The following is a 16,947-nucleotide window of genomic DNA, read 5'->3' as shown; positions in this document are numbered from 1 at the left end:
CCTGATCCCAATTTTTCATGGAATATCTATGGACTCGAAGTATTGGCAGTTGGTGGAGACATAACATGAGGTCAACAACAAGGTCTTGTTTGTGGGAAACAGACACTAGCATAGGAGAGCCGTCGTTGAGGACTATGATGAAACTAGTTCCGTTAAATTAGCCAAGTTTTGCCCTAGGTCTTTCTCCCACTAGCGCTATGAACGTTGAAATCCCCAAAGAACACCAGAGGTGTTTCAAGTTGGAGCAACAGTCTGTCACATTCTGAGTCACGATCGCGCTTGTTGGGGAGCAATATCCCACCAAGAGCGTGACCATACAGAAGGTTATTTAATTCGGGCTATCGTTATCTGCGCTCCTGCGGTACGGGAGCTGGGGTGTACTTCCGAAAAATTAACTTCTTTCCGCAGTAGGACAGTGATACCAACCTTACAATCTGCTCTGCCCGTTCTGATAACTATGAAACCATCTACAGTTGATATGCGTCTCTAGTTTGAGCCACTTTCGGAAATGATAGCTCCAAATATTTCTTGAAGATGAAGTTCTCTTAACAAATTGTCTCTATTGTATACGGCTGACCGACCGTTTCACTGAAGGAACGTGAAAACATTGATAGCAAATAATGCTTACTAAATCCATTTCCTAAGTCTCCCATTTCCAACTCTGCTTTGGTAAAGGGCTGTATCGTAGTTGTTAATATGAGACTGCACATATTATCAGCGAGTTGATTGCAGCTGCAATTTGTCGTGAACGTGCTGAAACTAGTAGTGTGATTTACCCGGTGTGCCCGTCTTATAACTAGACAAGAGGGATACCCTGTTCGGCCAGGATAAAGGAGGCAGAAGGATAGCGTGTGAACCTCCAGTGTCTCACATCACGCTTCATGTGATGTAACACAATAATAATTCGAAAACTTCTGCGTGTCCGCACTGGTCGACATTCTACTTCACCATAGTCCCACTGAACGTGGAGAACTGATCGGAGATTATAACGGATTATTTTCTGTATGCTTGGAGAAAAATCGTGTAGTATCGCAATTTGTAAAGTGTCAAGAGACTTATCCAACAAACTGAGGGAGGATCAAATCCTTGTGGAGGGACAGCCCACACAAAATTCCCAACTACGGGGTGTCTGCAGCCGACGTGCGAGGCGCCGTCTTTGCCGGCCTAACATATAAGCTCTGAATTAGGCATGTTGTGATTGTGTTTTGTCTACACAGGTGCTACGGAGCATCCTTTGCTGTCTGTGTCTTCCCTGCAGGAAGACAAAACCGAAGCCAACACCTTATATGGAGCACTTTTCAAGTAAAAAAGAGTGGAAGAAAGCCCGTGATTCCGGAATTATGGACCTGAACCAGGTAAGCGACTTCAGGACGTATCAAAACTGCCACAGTGCGTTTAACGAGCAGGTAGATGCAACTCGATATCGTCATTGCCATAATACCGTGCTGCATGTCGTTGTATGAACTTCTGGAATTAGAAAAAGTGTTTTAACTACTCGAGGTTAAAAACAAACCGTCATGAAGTAAGGAGAATGACTTCCAGACGCATAGGGCGTTGCAGCAGTGCAATCCACACATAGTTTTCCGTCTGTTCTGTCTGACATGTCCGACTGAACAGACACGACTCACGTCTGTAGTGCTAGCGGGAAGTTGGAAACGTGGGTCGAGTGGAAAGCGTTTCAGGATGACCGAGGTGGTTGAGTCAAGTGTTACAGAGAAGTGGATCACCTGGGTTCGAGCCCCTGTCCGGTACAAACCTTCAACCCTCGCCGTCTCATTGCCGCAGTTCCCTCTGTGGCTGGATGCCGTTATTTCCTACCTATTTCTTTCCTATATCACCTCCTTTTAATTCCTTTTACACCAGTTTTTCATGCTTCTGTCCCAGCTGCTTCATCTCGAATAGTGTCTGTTTCGTCAGGCATGTCTAACAGACAGACACCACATCGTTCCGGCACAATCTTTCATCTCCCTCCGTTGCATTGCCACAATGTCCTGTGTGTGGCTGGAAGTCATTATTTCCTTCCTGCCTCTTTCCCTTCACGTTTCTTTTCTATTCATTTCATTTCAGTAATTTACACAGTAGTACAGGTCCTTCTATTCAATCTCACACTAAACGGAGATGTCACAGGGGACAAATATCAATTCTATGTGGCAAGAATATGTAGAATAGCAATAATATATAAAGATTCACACATATTATAAAAACGGGTGACATATGCACATATGTAAGAATGTACGTACTTCGCCCGCCTCCACCGAAACCAGTTGACCGACATCCACTAAGTTTGGTACACCTATCACTTAGTTTGTGGAAAGAATCACTGTTGGGGTAAGAGCCACCTTGAGATGGATGGTGACAGGGGAAAGAAGAGAGCTGCAGAGAAAGGAGGAAGAGAAAATGGACAAAGGGACATGAAGAGGAAATGGGTGAAAAATAGAAGAGCAGCAAGTGGACAGGTAGAGGGGCAGGAGGACATGGACAGAGAAATGAAAGTTGAGGATATGGACAGAGATAGGAGCGCTGCTGATATGAACAGTGTTAGGGAGAAGGAAATGAACAGGTAGAGGTGGGGAGAGGAGATGGACAGACAAAGGAGGGATGAAGAGATTGGAGAAGGTGAGGAGGAGATGGCATGGGAGAGGGAAGAGAGAAAATAGAATTAGAAGGTGAAGAAGGAGGTGAAGAAAGGGTGAAGGGGATAGATAGAGGGGTGACGAGCAGGAGGACAGAGAGAGAGAGAGAGAGAGAGAGAGAGAGAGAAGGACAATTGGACAGAGAGGGGAAAGGAGCAGATGGATGGGGAGAGGTGTAGGAGGAGATGGAAAGAGAGAGGGGCAGGTGGACATGGTCCGATTGTGAGGGGTACGCAGCCCCCAACGAATAATGTGTACAAGAAGGTGAGGTAGCAACGAACTACGATCGTAGAAACGAGAAGAATGGATCTTGCGATTCCGCGTGCTTTGTAACAAGTACGCCAAATTCTTTCTCTCGAAACAGTTATCGAGAGTAAATCAGACTACCTTAATAATAAAAGCCTAGGTGACCAGGTGAAAGGAGTGTGATTCCTTAAATAGATTCATTATTTACACGGTTTATATCAAAAAGTGTAAGAGCTAATACTAGCATACGCGAACTATATGGGATAAATCGAGAAAAATGTTGCTGTACTTCATTCGAGCGAACCAGATGGTCACTCTTCTACGTACATAGTCTGATTGACATAATGCGTGGACCAAACGACATTCTATTCCTGGTGTACGTCATCGAAAACATCAAAATTACTCTATTTAAGTAAACGGACCATGAATCGAAGCCGTCAGTATCGGTTAGGAAACTGTAACCAGACGTACGAAATTTTGTTTCTCTGCTCACAAGGTTGAATTTTTTAGTGGACAACTCGAGCGTCGAGTAAATTACCCTCTGTCTCAGATTGAGACAGATCTCCGAGGAGACCGTGAAATCTCCTGACGACGTTGCCTGCAGCAGCGGTTGTTTTGAAGTTACTCAAATATGGAAACAAACAGAAAATCTTGTGCACCGTAGGCTCTTTTGTGACCACGCATATCACTCAACAAGGCGCCAATCTCAAACCTAGAAGTCCGAAGATACCGAACCAGCGAAATATATAATTTATAGGCTTATTACCCAGATGACTGTCTTGCCTTTGTCTACGACGGGCATTGTGTGTTAACAGAATTCGTCATAAGAATTGTAAATACTGTGAATATGACATCAAGCAATAATGACAAAAATAACAATGTCTGTATTGCCATGATCTATCTAAAGGCGAGAGACACTTTATTTCGTCTCAAAAAGGAGACTGTTTCAGGCAGTACGTATATCGACTCTATGATTTGTCTATAATGAGAACGTCAACTAGTCAAGATATCCTCTCTGAAGGAGACGTAAGAAGATTAAAAGTTCAGATTATAGCCTTAGAGACTACCGTTGGTGCATGGAGGAACACCGCTAATTGGAAATTCTATGCAAATCGAAATTATCAAGGAATGATGCCCTCTGGAGCAGATCTATTGGCTAATCGTCCGTGGGATATGATTAGAAAGCTCCTTGGGTTCGTGAATAGGGGTTATTCGATTGAAAGCGTTAACGCTTACGAATACTCACAGTTGTTACTTCTGGTAACACGGCCACATTGTTCGATGGACAAATACAGACTTCGTTCCAACGCAGAAGAGGTGCTGGAACTATAGAAATGCTGGAACAATTACCAATGAAAGAAACTGAAAACCAGTTATCAAATCGAAAGCAATTCTGTGAGTGGCAGATAAAGTAACCTCACTTAGGGAAGCACCCAGACGAAAGACTCGCCATATAGTAAAACAAATACTAAATGGAATAACAATGTACACAGGGAGAAATGGCTCAAACATTATGTGTGTGAATTATTAAGAAAACGAGAGTTAATAACTTTATAACAACTACACAATTTCTGAAACTAATACAGAACAACGTGTGATGAGACTGTATGTATTACATGCGGCTAAATTTATTCCAACAAAAAATTTGTCATAGCACCTGACATCAATATTATCAGCAGTTACATATTATGTAGTGTTAGCTGAATTTAACTAGGCAGGTGATTTAGGGTAGTACTGTCAGTATAAGTTTACATTTTTCATAGCAAGCATTCGTGTTTACAATTACCTACATAGTTTAATATGTATGTCCTGTAGATCTCTGTACACGTGTATATACTGTTGAAATTAGTAAACAAAAAAATCATCATAATAGTTATTTACAGATCTGGTCACAGGTATTGCATTATGATTTTAGAACATAATTCTGTTCTCTAGTTTCATTCTTCTTGACGGGATAATCTTTCATACCAATACCTTTACCACACATTGTATGAGCAATAATCTGATTCATATGTTATAACCTCTGCAAGTACACACAATTTTTCGTTTCAAGTGCCATTCCGTTGAGTCATCATGTCTCACACACTTTAAAGGCTATGCTTATGGATTGCTTACATTATTTAAAATCTATCCAAGTATTATATATCAAATGTCTAGAATACTTCTATAAATGCCATCCTATCTGTGTCAGTAATGGTAGAACACATCTCCTACAGTTTATGGAGTATGGTCGCTTCAAGGAGAGGAGGGAGCCCGAATATCCATCTATCTTTGAGATCTTTGATTTGTCCCAACCGACTCCAGATCCTGCTATTCGCATCAAGAGTGAGGAGAATAAATCTGAAGAAATGCGGAAGGACAGCAGTACAGAGGTAAGCTAACATCAGTATTACCACGTAGAGCAAGCAGGAAGAGACGGCAAGACATGTCGAGAGGATAAAAAGACCAATTACATCACTTACTGTATGCATTGCAGAACCATGCAGCCACCCAGATAACTATATTTTTTCTTTTAGGACTAAGTAAGGAACGCACTTTATTGCAATCCGTTAATACTAACTAGTACTGGTTACAAAATCCCAAAGTAAATTTAAGGTGGAATGTGGAAAGTAAGATTCCATTGTAAAATTACCTGGGATTCGGAATATACCACTCGTTTGCACACAAGCTATAAACGCACTTTAACAGTCTTCCATTATTTCCAATGGTCGTTCGACATGCTATCTCATGTGTGCAATACACAATGTACGACCATTAGGAGTGTCAGTTTGAATACGTTTGCATAAAACTAAGCACTCTTCTAAACTTCAGTGGGCATATACTGTAAGAAATAAAGAGGACGAAAGCAAACTTCAATTTCCGTGCAGTAGTTTGAGGAAAACGTGAACGATGCTAGAGGAAAGAAATGTAGATTACACTTCCAGATTCTGGGATCTTTATCAAGGCCGCACGCAGAAGGTTTAGAAACCTGAAGAATCTATACTACTATAAAATTGTAAATATCTGACGTCTGTAAGTAGGGGATATTTAAGAAAACTTAATATGAGGGGCCTTTATGCCAGCAACAGAAGCGAAAACAGTTATTTCCAGAAGTTTTGTCTATTTGTCAGTATCTTTGTACGTTTATCACACAAAAACTACTGTACGAAACTGGAATCAGTTTTCACAGTTAGCTCTCACTTAAAATAACGTACACGTTTCATCTTGATACGCTGCCTACAAGGCAGGTTTTCTATACATACAGAGAATTTCACTGACTGGGTCAACACCGAGAAATGGGAATCCATAGGAGGTACAGGGAAACCGTATTAGAAACTTTTAGGTGATTTTTGTAAAAACCACTTTTTCGTTAATAATGCTTTTGGTGAAGCTTGAGGTGTCCACGAAAATGCATAGAACTGTCAGTTTTTTATGTGGATCGACTCAGTTTCATGTAAGGAAAATTTGACTATATCTGAATAAAAGAATCGTGAGAGAAGATGTTTTATAAAACTGAACTAAACAAAGCAAGATAGAAATGATATTGTCGCAGAAGAATCTGAGTAGCACCATGGCCGTAGTGTAGTGGCTATGATACTAGGCTGTTGCATGGAGGGTCGTGAGTTCAAAACTCACCTGAACTGTGAAAATTTAATTTCTATATTCGGTTCGAGTACATATCCACAAACGGCAAGAATCATTGTACTTGAATGTTCTGTAACTGTTTATATACCGTAAATGTTCAGGCCGTAGGCAGAGTTCGCTTCGCGCTCTTGTATGTGCATGTGCTGAATAAACCTTCATTAAGTGAAGTTAGTGTTCGTCGTTCATCTACTCACACCTTCATCTTCGTGACAATATAATCCATAAAGAGTAGTATTTTGGACCGTCTTAGCATCATAATAACAGTGTTAACAGTTTAACTCTGCGATCCAAAGACATCCTTGGTATCATTGTTGATGCGCTGCAAATGTTATCTTTGATAATTCTGTGGAGTAGGCACTAAAAATCTATTATTGTTGATAAATTTGTCGAATTGACATTAAAAATCATTGCCATATATTTATTCAGGGATTTTCATCGTGTCTTACAGGCGTAAGTGAAGTGATACAGTTGGTGTGATTTCAAATTAGTGTCTTATTCTTTTAACTTTTGTCATCCACAGTTACTCTGCCAGAGAGCCTTTGTCTGATGGTTCCTTCGGTAGAGGAAGTCATTCGTTTCATTTATTGAGATGTGTCCCAAATAACGCGTCACGAAAATTCTAGGCTTTGTGAACGAGCAATACCGACGCCTAAAAACGATCAAGTGGCTTCAATAAACCAAATATTTTTGGGAAAAATTGATGGGATCGAGGTGGTATGTTGCTCCAGAAATACTGATCTGGACCAAACTGATGCTACCGCTCATCTGGTGGAATTTCTTAGCTCTGTTTCTGCAACCGGGGTTCCCATGCATAACACCGCTCTTCCGATTACGCTGCTTCGGAACATAATACCTGCGAAGCTAGGTAATGGAACTCGCCTTAAAGTGGAGTCATTTCATGGTTTCCTGTGAGCATATACCTCGCCATGACCGTCACCAAGCTGCAAGGACAGAAACTTCGAACAGTCGGAGTCTCTCTTAGCATAAACTGTTTCTCCCACGGACAGGTCTCGTAGCTTACTCGCGGGACACTAGCTCGGATTATTTCTTTGTAATGGCTGCTTCGTGCAAAACACTAAATGTTGTATGTAAAGAATTTCTTCAGTTTTCGTAAGTTCTTTAAATACAATGCTATGCCGTTCCCGTACCTAGTAATATTGGTAATTCATGTACGTACTTCATATATCTGTGCTTACAGACCCATCAGTTCCTCATCGTTGTGCAGTTTTGACAGCTTCACCTTCAGTTTTTTTATATCCGTTTTTCTCGCCGATAATAAGCTACAGTTTATTTTAAAATTCTAGTGGGTTCGAGATCAATGCCCACAGATTCGCGTGATAAAGCTAGTAGTTGATAAGAAATAAAGTAACCGGAACAGATCACACGAAAATATAACAGAGAGGTTTAGTGTGTGAGGACTCTCAAACAAATTTTATCGCCGTAGAGTCTCCTTGTGTAGTCCTCCAGAATCGGAATTCCAGGTTGTTTGGGCAGCACTGCGGAGCGTTACACGTATATTCACGTGACGATGGGGAGGGTGAGTTGAGACAAATTGGGTGGAAAAAGTCAGTATTATACATGTAGGTTCTCGTTAGCGAATTCTCTTGCTTACTGTTGCCTGCGTATTTTGTTATGTAGCTGCTGTACGTTCACACGTGCTGCACTGTCGCAAGTAGTAAACAAAGAAGCACCACAAACGTTAAATAAGAAACGGACCACAAACATCTTCCTTCATGCGTTAATCATTTTCTGTCTTCCTTTGTACTATACAATACATGGGCAATATTCTGCCCCATATGTACTTACCTTCTCACATCTTCACAGTTTTTCCTTTTTAAGTCCTTGATTCATTATTCCTCTATGCCTTGGCAATAGTCGTGTCACCCAAATCTATATCCTATTAAGCGTGTTGCATAAAAACTTTCTCTCGGCTTTTCATTCGTGTGCCTCTCAATTAGTTTTAATTTTTAACACAAGTCTATAGCACTGCATTTCACATTATGTAATACGCACAATTATGACCTACTTAATTAATACACAGCCTGTTGAACTAAGCTAAGTCAGTTGTCTAAAGTTTTCTATCTGTTAGACATACGCCATCCTAGCTGAATAATTGATAGTAAACCACCCACAGGGCCACGCTGTTCGGCGCATCAAGGAGAGAAATGCGGCCGAAGAAATACCACCGTCTGATGTCCGCGATAGAAAACAGAGTGCAAAGCGTCGCCATCGCCGCAAGAAACGTGAGCGGAAACTGCAGGAGTGCCCCGCTGAGGTAAGTCGGTCTCATTACTGCCACGAAGAGCACGCTTGACGAAACGGCCACACGGGTGAGACCGAAGGAAGAGCAACTACTTCTCGAACTGTACGCATTGCAGATTCAGCCACTCTGCCAGATCGTGGCTATAGGGAATTTCTGCACTCCAGACATGCCCCTACACCTCTAAATTCAGTCGTCTCTCATGTGTAAAATAAGGACAATTTAGGGGATTCACGTTATTACAATCAAACAATACATTGGTTACAAGACCATGAGATAAATTTTGGGTCATGCCCAGGGCCCAGGGGTCTCGGTGCAGGTTCTGATAGGGTTACTACGAGAACCCAACCGGTTGTCATTCCATCTGTATGTCTAGTTCACCCCGATCAGCTTCAATTCCGAAGTTTAGCACCTACAAATAAGAAAGAAGAACAGTATACATAGAATTAAAGGGCTGAAGTAGAAATGGTGTGACTTTATCAAAAATTACTGTACAAGTAACGTTAGAGATCATAAAAACTCTGATAGTACAATAGAACACCGTGAAACAAGTGCAAGTGACATAAGGATACTTAATAACTCCACAGAATTTATTTTTAATTGAACGTAACACTCCACTTTGGCACAAGATGCAGCTTAGTAGTATAAAAGTAAACTTACGGTTTCGTTAGCAGGCTCCCTTCGTGAACTCACGACTCAAGCCAACGACTACCCCTGCAGATGTCAGAAAGGGCTGAACTGGATGACTTTACTGATAAACATGTCGCTCCCTATAGTATCACATGTTTGGAATTAAAGATATTGCGCAACAGATAACTTAATTGAATCAATAAAAATGTTTGTCCCTAGCAAATGTGAAACGTAGGTGTTGTATCTCACATGACAGTAAACATTTATCTACAGACAAAGTTAAACATGAGTGCGCAAGGACAGGAAACTGCTAAGTTCGTTAATACGTAAGTTAGGTTACAGTGGAATTAAAATATCAATACCTCGGCAAATATTGTGTAATCAGTTTGAGGTGAATATGTTAGTACCACAGTGACTGCCGAACGTTAGTCAGATATAAAGGAAAGAACTACAGAAATAATCAAGTAAGCACCGAATATCTTGACTGAATATGTGTTGAGGCGGACCTGCTAATAGGCACACTGAAATTAAAAGGATGGAGATCCTAATGTAAATCCAAAATCTTTGCATACTTCCCATAAATGGGTTAGTGAACTCCGCGGTTGCTCACCACACACAGCGTCACCGGTGCCCGTGTATGGCTGCCGCAGTTGCTGCAGGATTCACCGTCGTCTCACCTACATCAAAGCCTGCTCTCCCTCAGAGAGCAGAATCAAAGTGCCTCTCTCAACTGATGTGTCCGCTGGAGAGTCTCGAATGGATGTGTTCTAGAGCGCTCCCAGTAAGAAGAAGAAATTTTCTTATCTTTTTGTGTATGCATACTTTTGACCACCTATGACAGCGATTCTTCGCAGTGACAGCCAATAACTGTTTCTAACGGTGCAACAGTCTCCCTTCCATACTCAGTTTTAATATAATGAACCAGCAGTGAGAGTCATTATGCTGGAGCTCAGAAACAGGCAACCTGTGACTCCCACCGTCTGTATAGTTTCCCAGTTCAGCCAACCAGGCCTCCTCCATGTACACAATCAAGCGGGTTTCGTCTGCTATTCCAGACTTTACCTGTATAATCCTACGGTAGCCGCTCTACTGTTTCTTAGCAGAGTCAGCAATAATTCACTCAGCTTCCCACGAACCTCAAGGCTGTGGGTGCTGTGCTGTTAGGTACAAAAGATCCAGATGGTTTCTCCTCCCACTTCACTTCAGAGACTTCATCTTTGCAGTTCCCAGAACGATGGCATCCGCAGCATTCAGGGCGTTGTGACACCAAACACTCTGTAGCTGCTAGCTCGCTACGCGTCTCCTTGCTGTACCTGGACACGCCAGGTTAAATCTGTACGCGTTATCTTTCCATCGTTTACCACGAAAATGTGGAGGCGCCTCTCCCGCGGAGCTTAGCCCGCATGCAACATACTTAACCCAGCTTTTACTTGGCTACTCCTTCCCCTCTTGTAGTGGCGATACCTGTCCTCTGAAGAGAGCTGCGGCACTGTTAATAGCCTGACACCAACCCACACTACACTATTCAGCTCGCCTCTGTTCAACATGTAACCAGTAGGGTTCCCAGCTATACATTGAAAAAGTCCTCCAGATTAAGGGAATAATATGGAAATTTAATGGTTACATTTGACAATTCTACATTTATCTATGATGGTATTCGAACTCTCATTTCTAGCTGGCAGTTTCGTAAACAGTCTGCGTTTATCAATTTAATGGAGACTCATTATGGCACGTGGTAGTCTTTAGAAAAACGTCCGCATGATAACTTGTTTCCAATTACGTGTATACTTTATTTACTATATATTCGGGGTACATGTGAATCTGCCATACGGTTGTAATTAGTAAGCAAAAAATGTTCAGAGACGTTGCAACAAAACAGACCACTGATAAAGTATCATGTTTTTAGACTTGCCAGTCTCATGGCTGGTTTCATTCTTCTATATGGGTTAATCTTTTTATATCAAGGTATACATTATGCACTGTTTCGACAATGATTTGTTTCTATATTCCAATCTTTGCACATTCTCTCAGATTTTTCCTGTCAAGTGCCTGGTTAACTATACATGAATGCCTTACAAGTAATCGTGTCAACCTACCACTAATGCTCGCCTTTTCATTCTCGTACCCCTCAGTTCTCCAGTTTGATTAACATCTTAGTTTTTAACTGACATCTGCAACACCGTGTTACACTTTTTTTACGGCCTACACAAGAACTTTTTGTCTGATGTATATTATTTGTTTTAGTATTCTAAGTGTCTAAAGTTTCACGTATGATAGGTGTATCCAATCCTACCCGCGTAAGTAATGATAAAATCAAACCACCCACAGGTACACGTTATTGGGCGCTTCAAGGTAAATAAGGTCGCAGAAGAAAACCCATCGTTCAAGGCTCAAGATAGTGACCTGACGACCCAAAGCGGGACTTGCTCCAAGGAACGGGACAGGATACTGGTCGGTGCGCCGCAAGAGAGCCCCGCTGAGGTAAGTCAATATCTTTACCATCAAGAAGAGTAACCAGGAAGATATGTGCTGATAGGGTGAGAGCGAAGCAAGACCAGTTACATCTCAGTTTGCGCACTTTGCAGAATGAGCCAATTAGCAAGATGATATTTATCGAGAATATCTCATGATCCCTACGTATCTCCATAAATGTAAAATGCAGCCGACCCTCAATTTTAAATGAAAGACTAAGAAAGTGATTCACGTCATTGCAATAAAGTAATGCTAACGTTCGTTGGTTAGAAGACCCCGAAGCAGATACGAGATAGAAAGTTAAAGTTTTCGTAAGGGAATGCAAGGTTTTTGCTCGTGTGACGCACGCCAGCCTAAAAAGGTTTCAGATAAACCAATAGCAGAACTCCGTCCTGGCAACTCCCAACAAGCGGACGGCTACTGCCAGTCGGAGACACATCCGTCTGTCAGTATTGTAGGTACAAGGCAATACTGTGAGACTAGCAGGTGAATTTCAGTTTGGGAAAAGTCGTTACTCACGTAGCCCAACTTCCTGTTGTTGCTGTTTTCTGGGCAATACCATCTTCGTTCGGCTTGTCTCTAAGAAAGACGCACAGTTTCTCCGAAGCATCCGATCTCGACAGAATTCACTGATCACTGTTCCCTGGTTGCAAGTGATTTTAACTACCTCTTACTTGACTGAGATTGTATCCTTAACCATTTTCTTCCAAGAACAAGTATCGTAGATGCTGATCTGTAATGGAAACATGAACTGCAGAGCCATAGAGTCGTCTGCTCAGTGACACACTAAACAGTGATATTTGTGCGAAGTAGCATCACTATCAAAGGAAAAAAACTGTTATGCACTTAAAGATGTATGTGAGATTGCGAAAACTAGTTACCAGAACTGAACACTTGGGAAGGATTTGCGTATCTGAGTGGATACTAAGTAGAAACTGGAAATAAATGACGCCATGTAAACCCCTAATGAACACGTTATGGAGCAGCAGACGACGAATAATACCCTCAGAAACAATTAAAACACTCCAAAGATTGATGCCTGGGAGAAGGTGATATCCCATCTAATATAGACGACTGAGATGCAGTGAGTACTACATCTATTCAGTACGCTTGGCATCAAGCACTATGATTTCATTTCTTGAAACAAGCGGGATAAATCTGACCTCATTAACATTCCAACCATATTAGTATATTATCCTGCTATCGAAACGAAGGCATTCTTCGTCTTTGCCGGCCTGGGTGGCCGAGCGGTTCTAGGCGCTAGATTCTGTAACCGCGCGACCGTTACGGTCGCAGGTTCGAATGCTGCATGGGGCATGGATGTGTTTGATATCCTTAGGTTCGTTAGGTTTAAGTAGTTCTAAGTTCTAGGAGACTGATGACCTCAGAAGTTAAGTCCCATAGTGCTCAGAGCCATTTGAACCATTTGAACCATTCTTCGTCTTTCCTCCAACGCCGCTCACCCAGTGAGAGCATCTGCTGTATTTCCATGGTGTCCGTTTTGCTCTATAACGACCACGCCAATGATTCTTCTAATGTTGACACAAACACTCGTAATCTTGCAAGTAGGTTCGCGATCCATATGACACGTTTGAGCTGATGCTAAGAGCTATTGATAGAGCCGACACGAGATTAGTGGCACATTTTATGACGAAGCGTTGCTACTGTTATTGAGATGAATCGGAGGTCGCATAGATGTCTCGATATTGTTTTTACTAGCGATACTGCGAGGACCACGCTGGAATTCATCTCACCTGCACGTCCAAATCCGCCTCCATCACCATTAACACCAATGTGTTTGAACATAAAGAAACGAAAATGCTATTACGACATACTTACTGAATACCAGTCTACAATGTGGAAACACTTTATTTATGCTGTTTTCGAGTTTAAACTGTTTCAGTTACGACTGGATCAATAGTGTGTATTTTATTATGTTCCGGGCTGAGCAATTAGTTTGGGGCAAACCTTATAACTAAAGAGTCGATTTGTTAAAAACCGTTTACTTTGACACTGCTGTCGCTGATTGATACCAAGTTCACTTCTGGATAGGGTCCTACAGAACATTATGTTCTGCAAAGATTCACTTCTGCCCTTACAAGTAACACAGGCTAACCACAATCACCCAAACCACACATCCATTTCCGAAAATGTTGCCAATATTTGCACCAAAACGTCTCGAATGCTATTACACTAAAAAAGAAAAGGAAAAGCAGGACATCCTAGGAATAAATTATATGAATGCGTCGTCAGAAATCAGTCGATATGATGTGTGTTTACGGCCAAATTAATAATTGCAATTTCAGAAAAGCTGAATAATTGATTCAAGAGAAAGAGCTTTACAAGTTCAGAAAGTCAATAACTCGTTGACCAGCATCTGTCCCTTATGCAAGCAGGTATCCATTGGTAAAGTTGTTGTATCTTCTCCTGGGACAAAATTCTATCCAATCTGCACGTTAGAGCGTCAAAATACGAAGCAAGTAGGAGGGCCCTGCCCCTAATGCTTCAAATGATCTGCAATTGGGAGAGATCAGCCGACGTTGCTGGCGAAGGTTGGGTCTCCCAAACACGGGGACAAGTAGAAGAAACTCTAGCCGTGTGCAAGCAGGGATTGTCTTGCATTATTTCCCTGGTAACTTGCTCCCCTGTACAAGGGCCCTACGCGCACCAGTGAGACTCCACCTTCATTCATTTGGAGAAGTGGAAATATGACTTTTAGTTCCTCTAGTTACAATATCCGCGGAAGGGTATACTACTTGAGATATCTTTAGTGTCTCTGGTACGAGTCTCCGAGTATCCTCTGCAAAAGTCCATTCATAGCAGCTTCCTGTCTCGTGAAAGCGGTCAGGGTGATTTCTAACTGCTTACGAGCGACTCATCCTGATCCCACACCTTCGAACTGAATTCAAAATGGAGCTACAATGTGGCATGTGCAATGTATGCTGAACAGCATGCGAAACTTTCAACTGGTCTCGCTGATTCTCTTTTAATTGCTGGAATTGAAGCGACTGCCACTCAGTAAAGTGATTTCTGGTAGGACACGAGAAAAACAGATATCACTTGTAGCTACTTGTTACGTTGACCAGCGAACATTTGTTGTTTCGACGCTATGATCACTAGCAATCTCATAAAACAATTTCTAAGAAATTATAAAATTACGATAAAGGTAGACAACACTCTCGAAAGGGGGTAACTATATGTAAGTAGATACGATACTTACACTAGACATCTGTCGATTACCCCTGCGTGTTCTGGAGTATTTCCCTGTAGCTTCTTTTTTCTAGAAAGACTCGAGAATTCAATGGGAATCAGAGAATTTGAGATAACTCTGTCATTACCTAACCAGCTTGTCCGGGAACATCTCTCTGGGCTTGAGTTTTTCCCTCTCTCACCCTTTTTCCGGGCCCATATACGTCTACTTCCGTGGTGTGTGCCCCGCCCGTACCTTCAGCTCGATTTGGCACAGGACCCCAAGTACTCACTCCCTCCTGAGGCCCTCCGCCGCCGCTTTCTTTCAATCCTTGCCACGTTTCAAGGCTCTGACGTTGTCTATGCTGACGGTTCGATGGTTGCTGGTCGTGTCGGCTAAGCTCTTACTCTAGGGGATCATTATGAACAACACTCATTGCGGCTGGCTGCAGTGTTTTCACTGACGAGCTGGACGCCATCTCTCGCGCCCTAGAGTATATCCGCTCCTGCTCGTGTGATTTCGTTATCTGTAGTGACTCCCTGAGCAGTTTACGAGCTATCGACCAGTGTTTCTCTTGCTCCCGTCTGGTGATGGCTATCCAGGAGTCCCTCCATACTCTTTCCCGTTGCGGTCACTCTGTGGCCTTTATGTGGACCCCACGTCATGTCGGCATCCGGGGAAATGCACGTGTTGACACGCTGGCCAAACAGGCTGTTGGTGCTCCAGCCTTGGAGATTGGCTTTTCGGAGAGTGACCTTAGGTCAGTTTTGCGGCAGAAGGTACTTCTCACCTGGGGTTTAGAATGGCGCATCCTGCCTTCACCCAACAAACTTCGGGCCGTCAAGGAGACTACTGGTGTGTGGCCCTCGTCCTTAAGAGCATCCCGCAAAGACTCAGTTGTTCTCTGCCGTCTCCGCATTGGCCACACCTTGGTGACGCACGGTCATCTCTTGCGCCGTGAGGATCCACCTCTCTGCCGCTGTGGATCAGTGTTGACAGTGATCCACATCTTGTTGGCCTGTCCGTTTATAACTACACTCAGGCAGACGTTTGCGCTGCCTGATACGCTCCCTGCACTTTTGTTGGATGACGCTTCAATGGCAGAACTAGTTTTGAGTTTTATTCGTGCAGGAGGCTTTTATCGATCGATCTAAGGGTTTTGCGTCCTTTTTTGTGTTGAGTCTGGCCTTTGGCCTACAGTTTTAGACTGTGGTTTTTAGTGTGTTTCTAGGTGGTTGGCTTTTTTTTTCCCGTGGTCGGCCAATCACTGTAAATATTTATGTGCTTTTATTTCCTTGTTTTTGGTCTTTGTGTTCTTGTTCTGTGTCGTAACTTGTTACCTCTTTTACTTGTTTTTACGCCTTGTAAGATTTTATAGTCTTGGAAGAAGTGACCGATGACCCTTGTAGACTGATCCCTTCGACCCCAACAAACCAACCAACCTACCTAACCAGCTTCACTGCTTTCATGCATCATAAAACTCAGCGTTTTGCACCGATAAGGTATCAGGTAGGTTGATGGTGATTACGCGATGGGGGAAACCCAATGAGCTGAGCTGTCACATGCGTCACCGATTTTCTCCAGTACATAGTATTCTAATTGTGGCGCATTTCGGAATTATATAGGGCCACAGATAAGGTTTTCTGTGCTGTTTTTTCTTCAATCTACAAGAATTTGGGAGAACGTTAAGACAGCCGCTACGTGATTCAGCGCAACTCTGACGTCGTATAATAATTTTCACTACACCCATATGTTAAGAGCAGCAGGTTCCTAGATGAATCCCGGAGGGCCAGATTGCTCACAGACGTCTGCTGAAAACTCGCTCCAGTAATGGTAGAACAATGGCATGACATGTTGGGAAGAATGAACTCGCAGCCGCATGGACTTCAAAT

This window comes from Schistocerca cancellata, chromosome 7 (genome assembly GCF_023864275.1).
Source record: "Schistocerca cancellata isolate TAMUIC-IGC-003103 chromosome 7, iqSchCanc2.1, whole genome shotgun sequence".
Taxonomy (NCBI): Eukaryota; Metazoa; Arthropoda; class Insecta; order Orthoptera; family Acrididae; genus Schistocerca; species Schistocerca cancellata.
Note: the sequence above shows the minus strand (reverse complement) of the source record.